The 9,006-nt window shown below is 31.1% G+C and overlaps 1 pseudogene; it reads right to left on the reverse strand.

Moving 5' to 3' along the window:
- Nucleotides 1–2,541: 2,541 nt before the first annotated feature.
- Nucleotides 2,542–3,951, reverse strand: LOC149561426 (uncharacterized; annotated as a pseudogene).
- Between the last annotated feature and the right edge of the window lie 5,055 nt (nt 3,952–9,006).

Here is a 9,006-nt window from a genome sequence, read left to right on the forward strand (position 1 = left end):
TGAAATTTCAAATCGAAAAGCAATTTTGAGTGCTTGCTTGTTGGAAGTTGTGATCCGTAACCAGATTTTTCTTTTGGAAGTTTGGTCAGGGTTTCTATTCCCATGATTGTTCTTTCCTTCAAAATAGGCATTTTCTGATTCTTGAAGGAGTTCAGGGATACAGGTGGAAGATATGCTATAGCAAAAGGGGTGTGGATTTAGTCCATTTCAATGCTCTTAAGGAGCTCTCACTTGGTAAATCAGCTCAACCATTCTAAACTATTATTGCTCAAATATTCTTAAATACCAAACTTGAAGATTTCAACCATATTGCATGATTCAAAAAATGAGTTCTTTCTCATAAGGATTTGAGAGTAATTTCATTATTTAGAGTTTTCGACAAAGAAAAAAATTTAGGAACTACATGCAAAAATTTCAAATATCATTTGTACATCTAAATTTTTTACATTAAATTGTTTAGGGCATGTTTTCTATACCTTTTCCCATTTTGATGACCCTTCAAATTTGCATCTTAAGTTTTGCCTTCTCTCCAATACTTGAAAAACAATATTCATCAACTTTTTTGTTTTTTCAATCCTATGATGCCCATATGGAGCTCAAGTTGCGAAGTAGGGATTTTTGCTAATGGTTACAATTTCATGGCATGAAAGTAGTGTGTTGTTGGTGTTGCATTTTGCAAGAGGTGTTGTTGATTGGTTGTGGTTGAATAGTGGCAATGTAGCTCAATGATTTGCATGTTGATATTATGGGTCTGACAAGCAAAAATTGGATAGAAGTCCTCTCACTCTTCAAGACCCAATTACTGACAAAAGGTTAGTGTGCCTTATAGGAGAGCAGTTTCAAGGCTAGCCCAATCTACCAAGGTTGGTAGCTTGAAATGGACCATTGATTTGAAATTGTCTTAGACTATTTGTTCCAAAAAATAAACATTACAGTTATTGTATTGCAATTTAATTGGGAAAGGAAACAAAAGATTGTATCATTTGAATGATCAACAAAGAAATAAGACTAGTTTTGATATTGCACAAGGCAAAAATAATAAACATTCTTGAAAGGTCGTCTAGTAATATTTTCAAATCTGGGCACTTGGATCTTGAAGAGAACAAACAACATCTATTTCCAATATTAATGATAACAAAGTATATTGGCATTGTATATAAATTTATTAGCATGTTCTAGATGAGATGGGTACAGTTCCAAAATCTTTTCAGTAACCAAAGGAGATGAATGACTTATTATATAGGAAATAAAAAAAAAAAACTGTAGAAAAATCAATTTTCACATCATAACTATTCAAAATATAAAATGATTACCACGTGAAAAACTATTCTGATCACTTCTAGAGGATAGCTAAGCACTCAATTGAACAAGGAATATAGTTCTCATAGGATTTAAAAGACAAGTAAATAAGAAGTGACTAAAATCAATAAAGCAAGGACAATATGTAGAAAACACTTATTCCATTCAGCATCATGCTATGTTGAATAACAGAAGCTACACTGAATAATAGAAATATTAACAGGGCCTGTAGTTACTACATTCACTAGAATCAAATAGGACATTGATATTCTCTATAAAAGAAAAAATATGAAAAATGAAATACAAAACACCAGTGAGTAGAAAAGATTTGGAGGGACAAACATTAGGTGTCCCTATTAGAAAATTAAGTTAATTTTAGAAGCACAGTAGGTGTCAACATATTTTCCATTTTCAAAGAATTACAAGCTATTATCTTCACCAAAGGAAAAAGATATTTGACTTGTACTTCAAAAATTACATCTATGGCATTTCTTGGCACTGATAAAAGGTCCAACCAGTTGTACTCAACCCATATAAGGTTTCAAAATGGTATTGTGTGTTTATGTATTTTTCTTTTCTTCTTATGCAACCCAATTTGAAAAACCTTTACTAAGTGTTGTGTCTTATGAACCATTCTTTAGAAAGTCCCTCAAGATCATCAATTGATAAATAGGAGCTATTTTCCACAAAAGTCATTGTTATATTGCTATTAAAAACTGTTGAAATTGTTGACAAAACTAACAACAAAGATGATAAAAATGATCTTACAAATATACACATTTTTTCTCTCTAAATATTCTAAAATATTTTCTTCTCTTACATGAACTCAAGCATACCTTTCAATTTTCAAAGATAACAATTTGTGGAAAGGTAGAAATGTATATGCAGACATTAACCATCTAGACTATAGGTATTTTTGGTCTTCTAAGGATTTTATGATTTAAAATGTAGGGTTTGATGTGTGCTATAAAATATTCCCTTGAAAAATATTCATAAAAGATTCTATTTTTTAATTTTCTTCTCTCAAGAAGAATGTTTCCATCAAATAGAAAAGAAGAGCATGATCGTATAAAAAAGACGGTGCTATATTACTACTTTAGAAAAAATCAAAGCTTGCATTATTACATATCCATTTCTTTCTCATCATTTATATAGAGTCTGCACACTCAACTCACACCTACACTTGTTCTCAATGATGGCAGGAAGTCATCCCAAAAAGATCAGTGCCACAAATTGTGTTGCTCAAATCCTGAACCAATCACCTAACATTCGATGCACATGGGCTCAAATCATACGCCAGACAACTGGATATCTTTTACAAAGATCAAAATACTCCAAGAGAAAAGTGCCTCGATCCAATGCTTTTTCAAATTCATCTCAGAATGTTTCAGCTTCTCATACTTCTCCAACACTCCTTCTTGGGAAATTACATTATTAGACCATTTTGTTTCCAACTGATACCCTACAAATAGTGCAGGGTTTTCAAGGAGGGACTTAGCTGATAAATTTCCATCAGCTCCAGTCTCTCTTAAACAATCATAAGCATCTTGCAAATGCCTTATATTCCCATTAGCTAATACAAGAATCCTATGTGCCTTCTTAACTGCTTTAATGCTAGCTCAGTCTGCTATATTACTTCCATCTTTTTTTATCACTGGTTCTTCCATGGACAGCAAGGAGATAGCATCTTTGCATAAACTATGGTTTCCTCAAGCAATGGAAATATCTGAATCTTACAAGATACAAGCACAGATAGATTAGATGCTAGATGTCTTCTTAACTATTTTAATGCTAGAACAGTATGCTCTGTTACTTCCATATTTTTTATCCCTAGTACTTCCATGGACAGTGAGAAGGGAGCATCTTTGCATAAGCTATGGTGTCCTCAAGCAATAGAAATATCTGAATCTTAGAAGATACATGCACAGATAGATTAGATGCTAGATTTTCAACCAGTGACTTCACAAAAGGCAAATTCTCCATCAAGAAAGCTCCATAATTACCTCCTTTGGCAATATGTTGTGGACACCCAGAATTAATATAAATGTAATCATAATAAGTTTGAACAACCTGAGCAGCAGCCAACAACCTTTTAGGGTCATTTGCACAAAATTGCACAAACAAAGGGCAATCTTCCTTATAGGTAGTGGACTCAACACTTCGGTATTCTAGGTCTTCGGCAAAGAGGAAGGAATGAAGCATAGGAGTATAAGAAACTATAGCTCCATACTTTCTACAAAGCATTTTGAGAGGTATCTTGAATTGGTGCTCCATGGGTGCAAATATGAATTTGGGCTCTCTCAAATTCCTCCAGTGTTTCTACGCCCTATCCACCTGCCCTCCATCTCCCAGGGGGCTCTTAATTGCATTTTATTAATGCTTCCCCCAATCCTCCTTGCTTGGTAAGATTGAATAATCTATAAGCTCACAAACAACAGCATCCAAGGAATTTGTAGAAAGCTTGCAGTCCTCGAGATCAAAATAAAGTACGTCCTCCTCTAATTGTGTCATTGAACTTCTTGTAGCTGAAGAGTGTAGCAGGTTTGGTATCATATACCATGGAGCAATATTGCACTTGATATGGGCATTTGAAATGGACGAGAAAATGTGTGTAAACGAAGAAAATTTAACATTTAACAGAATCTTCTCCATTTTTCCTTGATGCACGTTTATATTTTCTTCCAAGTCCCTTTTCACCAAATCATCTTATGCAAATTTTTTATTCATCGTGTTAGCTGAAATGTCGCATTATGTCAAATAGTTGATGTGTCTTCCGTGCATCCATATTTTGTAACTATATCTGCTATATCATTGTCAACCTCAATGTTGGGCCAAATTCTCTACTATTTATTTTTTAATGGATGTCCATATGTTGTTCTCAAATTCCCATTCTACCTCATACAAAGAGGGTATTGACAATGGTTGAGAAATTCAATTATAAACTACACATATCTTTAAAAAAAAATCCACATTCGGCAAACATATCCATGCGAGAAAATTTATCTAAAGCATTTTGACAAATAGTTTGCAAATATACAGCCAATAAGCATTATAACTATTTTTAGAGACAATCAAATTTTTAGAACTTTGAAAATACTATAATACATAAGTAAAATTAGTACCTAAATTTAGGGTTTCCACCATGAGGCGAGATTTTTGAGTCATTTCTTGAACTGAATGTAGAGGAGGGAAATTGGGGAGGTCAATTCTTACAATTTCAATGTGGAGGAGCCCTGTAAGAAATGTTTCTCACTCTTTCTTTAACTTCAACATGCATTGCACTTAATTGCTCAATTTGGCACATCACATCTACAAGATCTGCCAAAATTACACGGTTCACTACATAGAAAATCCCTGATCCTTTGTAATCCTCTCTCATTTTCCGAATCAATTCATCTTTGAAATAGTTTAAATCCAACCCATCAAATTCATAGGGAAGAATTGAACTATCACTAACACGAAAATCAACATTCTTCACACTAAATTGAAGATTGAAATGGGCACCAATTGAAATCATAGGATAAAGAGAATATAACCTCCAAATTTTTAGTCGATCGAGGTATGGATTGGTATTTGATAAAAATGGAAAATGTTAGGTTTCCTTAAGATCTCGTGCTAAATGGTATTTTTCAAATTATTTATGGTTTCTAATTTGTATAATATTTAAATTGGATTTTGTATAATATTTTAGAAACTGTCTCATGTTAAATATTATACAAATGTTTCCTATTTTAAATTATAATAGTTTTAAGTCCTAGGATTAAATATTGAAATATTATTATGAAGCTTTGTTTTAGTTAATTGAAATAATTAGTAAACATTAGAAATTTCATTTTAAGAAACTCACTCAAACTTAAAATTCACATAAATTTGGTCTAAAATTCACATGTTGTGCATTAATTATATTATAAGTGTTGTATTGGTTTTAGTTTGGATGATTAACATTATTAAAATTTATTTAAACATATATGGAAAATATATGAGAAAGATACATTATTATTTATGGCTAGGATTTTCTTTTACATGCTCATAATAGATTTAGAAATTTTAACTTGGTCAAAAATTTTGAGCAAGTCAAATTAGAATATTTTTATTAGGATTCAACTGTGTAGTTTTTTGAGTCAAACTCGTTATTCCATGTTTCATGAGTACTAGTTCACACGAATTTGTCTCTAATGAGAATGAATGAAACACTTAACACTCATTGCATCTAGGGGATGCTTGCAAAGATGAAGAATCTAAACATCTTAGGAGGTCACCCATCCTCGTATTACTCTATCTTGAGCATGCTCAACTACAAAGATTTCTCTATGCTAAATTCACTTTGATTGAAACCCCATGTACAAAACATTCACCAATTTTTGTGCCTTATAAACCATCCATTAAAAAGCTCTTTGAGATCTTTAATTGATATGCAAGAGACATTTTTCACATGTCAAATTGTCATATAGCTATCTTGATTGAACTATGTTTCTTTTGGAGTCAAACTCATTGACCCATGTTCTGCATGTAGTGGTTCACACTAACCCGTCTCTCATGAGAATGAATGGAACACCTAATACTCATTGGGTCTAGGAGATGATCATAGAGGTGAATAATTGAGACTTTGTAGGAGGTCACCCTTCTTAGTACTACTCCAGCTTTAATGTACTTATGCATAAGTAGAAATGAAATAATGAGGAGACTTTGGCAAGAACACATGACATTTTCAAGACTAAGTGACAAAAATTGGTGTCATTATTTCTTAATTTAGATTGTAGGGAGTAGAAAAATTATATAATGATTATATTTATATAAATATTATAATGCTTTGCTAAGATTTTATTTGAATGTGCAAATAATTTTATGATTATAATTTTAATATAAAATATCATATTTACAATATTTTATTTTTATACCTTACATATTCATTAATTTATTGAACTATAATAATTTTATATAGATGCTCGAAGAGAAAACCAAAATCTTTTTTTTTAAACAAAATTTATGGTAAATAATTAATTATAATAATTATTCATTCCTACAAATTGTTTAATGAAAAAGAATTTGAAAATATATTAGAATAAGTTAACAATAGCTAATGTTATATATGAAACTTCATTATTTTAGATGTCATCTTCCATATCCATAAAAAAGTTTAAAATTTATATTATTTATATATTTTTCAAAATATTAATATTTAGTTATAATAAATTAAAATCTAACGTCTTTTAAAAATAAAATTTAAACAAGTTTGATATTTTATTAAATGCACTATTTATATTTTAAAATTAAAATTTATGTAAGGAAAATTTTATGTTGATTTCTTTCCTAACTTTTCATCCTGATTGAACTTCATCCAAATTTCATTATTGTCAACTCAAGCTCAAACTTAAACCTTGTAATTTAGGTCATGGACTAGAAGCAAAAATGTCACCACATACTTTTATCATACTTATACCAATTGATTCATTATTCTCAATTCCAAAGGAGGCTACAAGCACATGAGATTCTATTCTATCTTTTTCGTTTCCTAAATTATTATTTGAGCTATTTCACCTAATAAGAATCAATTTTTTTAGAGTTATGATCTCCCTTAGGGTTTTTAACTACAATGGTCTATGAGGGATTTTGTAATCCCAATAGAATAAAATTGGGATTCACACAATTCCAACCATTCCCTTGAATTAATCTAAGAGTGTTAAGTATCTTTTGGGAATGCCAATTTTGATCCTAGAAGCTCAAATCTTTAAGAAAAAATGGAGGAACCAAAATTTTGAAAGGCCCTGACTCTAGCCCACAAATGCAAGAGTTTTGAGGAAGGAACAAATTTGATGGTTAACATAGTGGTTGGCTTTGAAAATGTTGAGATTACATTTTTCTATCCATCGAGTCTTAGTCATATTTCACCACCATGACTATCCTACTATCTTGATGATAGATCACATAATTCAAAACTTTGATGCTAAAAATGTATACACAATTGAAATCAAAAGTAATGAAAAATGAACATATTTAATAATAAAAATAAATTAACTCATCAAATAAAAGATACAATCAAAATAAAATGATAACTTTTTAGTTGGTAAATTTAATTCTAATGCAAGCCTTGTCTTTAAAATAATGTATTCTAATTAGATTACAAACTTTTTCATGGAATAGTATAGCTAATATTTATACTAAAAGTGGATTAGCTTTTTTTTTATAAAAAATAAAAGGTGGTCATTTTGTAAGAAGTCAATTTCTACGCATGTGAAACTTATTGATAATTGTAACCTATTGAAGTTCGATGTATGAAAACCACAAAAAAAATGTTTAAGGTCTTTGTTGGCCACTCTATATAGTGTTGGTAGATAACATTTTTGATGTAATTATAATAACATATTATAGGGAGACATATAAGCTTTCTTTTCAAAGGGAAAGAGAGAGTACATGAGAAAAATTCATAAAAAAAAGCCATGAGATTATTATTAGGTGAACAATAACTATGCTTCACAATTCGCATTTACACCAACTTGGCTACAAACTCGCCCTTATTTGGATAACTAATTATTAGTGAGAAACTATTTAGTTACTTAATTGATCATTTATTTAGTCACTTATCTTTGTCTAACCTTGTGGTTTTACCTGGTGATCAAATTAATCATTTATTTAGTCAATTATACTTATAAATTATAAGACAATACTAGAATCTGACCATTTTTAGTCACGTGACTAAAAATTTTAGTCTTGTGACTATAATTTTTAGTCGCATAGTCATTTATTTGCCAAAATTCTACTAGTGAACTATGGCTGACATTTTATTGATTGGTTTTGGTTTAGGATGTAGAATGACATTAATAGATTGGGCCATGTTTGTCATAGCATCCTCCATTTTCTACTTGTCTTTAGTGTCCTTCCACATCCATTCTACAATATTTTTCTTAGATACTTCAAATATTTTCATGTGTAAGGCTCTACTACCTTTACCCATTTTTATCTTTAATACCTAAAAATCTTGAGGTGATTTGTTCATGAAGTTTATCCTATGGAGGTTCAGCAATTTCTACCAACCACCTCACTATGTCCTTATCAAAGTCAATTTGAGACTCAAATTTTTTCTTCTTGACCTTAGAAGGCCTTTGAAGATATTTTCTTACAAATACATCCATTGGTGTGGAGAGTGGTACCATGCTTCATTTCTTTTCTATTGAAGTTAACTACCATTTTGGGGTTGTAGGTTCCTTTCTAGGTGTTGTAGCGGTGCCAATCAGGACCAAAGTACCCATTGATGCACTACGTCCTTTTGTCATCTTTTTTTGGTCTCCTATTCTATAAAACATATTAGGAGCAATGATTTGTTCCATTACCACCTCAATTTCTATGGAATCCAAGTGTATTGTGATTCTATTCTTTTCTTTGTTTTGTGCAGCCTTATTGCTTCTGGTATGCAAGTGAGTAGCTCTTTTATTACTTATTGCTTGAACTTGAACCTAAATTTGAATTGGAGTGACATATGCTTCAACTTTGGCTTCCTCTTGACCTAAAAAATAATCACCAATGGCATCATTAGAGGGAATAGTTAGCTTCTTTGAAAGGTTCTCTTTTTTAGCTTTGGAGTGATTTTTGTACTTTTCTTGGGCTAACACTTGATTCATCTTTTCAACCAACCAATTTTTTGTCAAAATGCCTGTCATGCAAGAATACAAGTCATGTTCTTCCCTCTTGTTCTAGTCTAGTTCAAGTATA

This window comes from Cupressus sempervirens, chromosome 4 (genome assembly GCF_028749045.1).
Source record: "Cupressus sempervirens isolate cs-2001-9-10 chromosome 4, ASM2874904v1, whole genome shotgun sequence".
In the NCBI taxonomy this organism is placed as follows: Eukaryota; Viridiplantae; Streptophyta; class Pinopsida; order Cupressales; family Cupressaceae; genus Cupressus; species Cupressus sempervirens.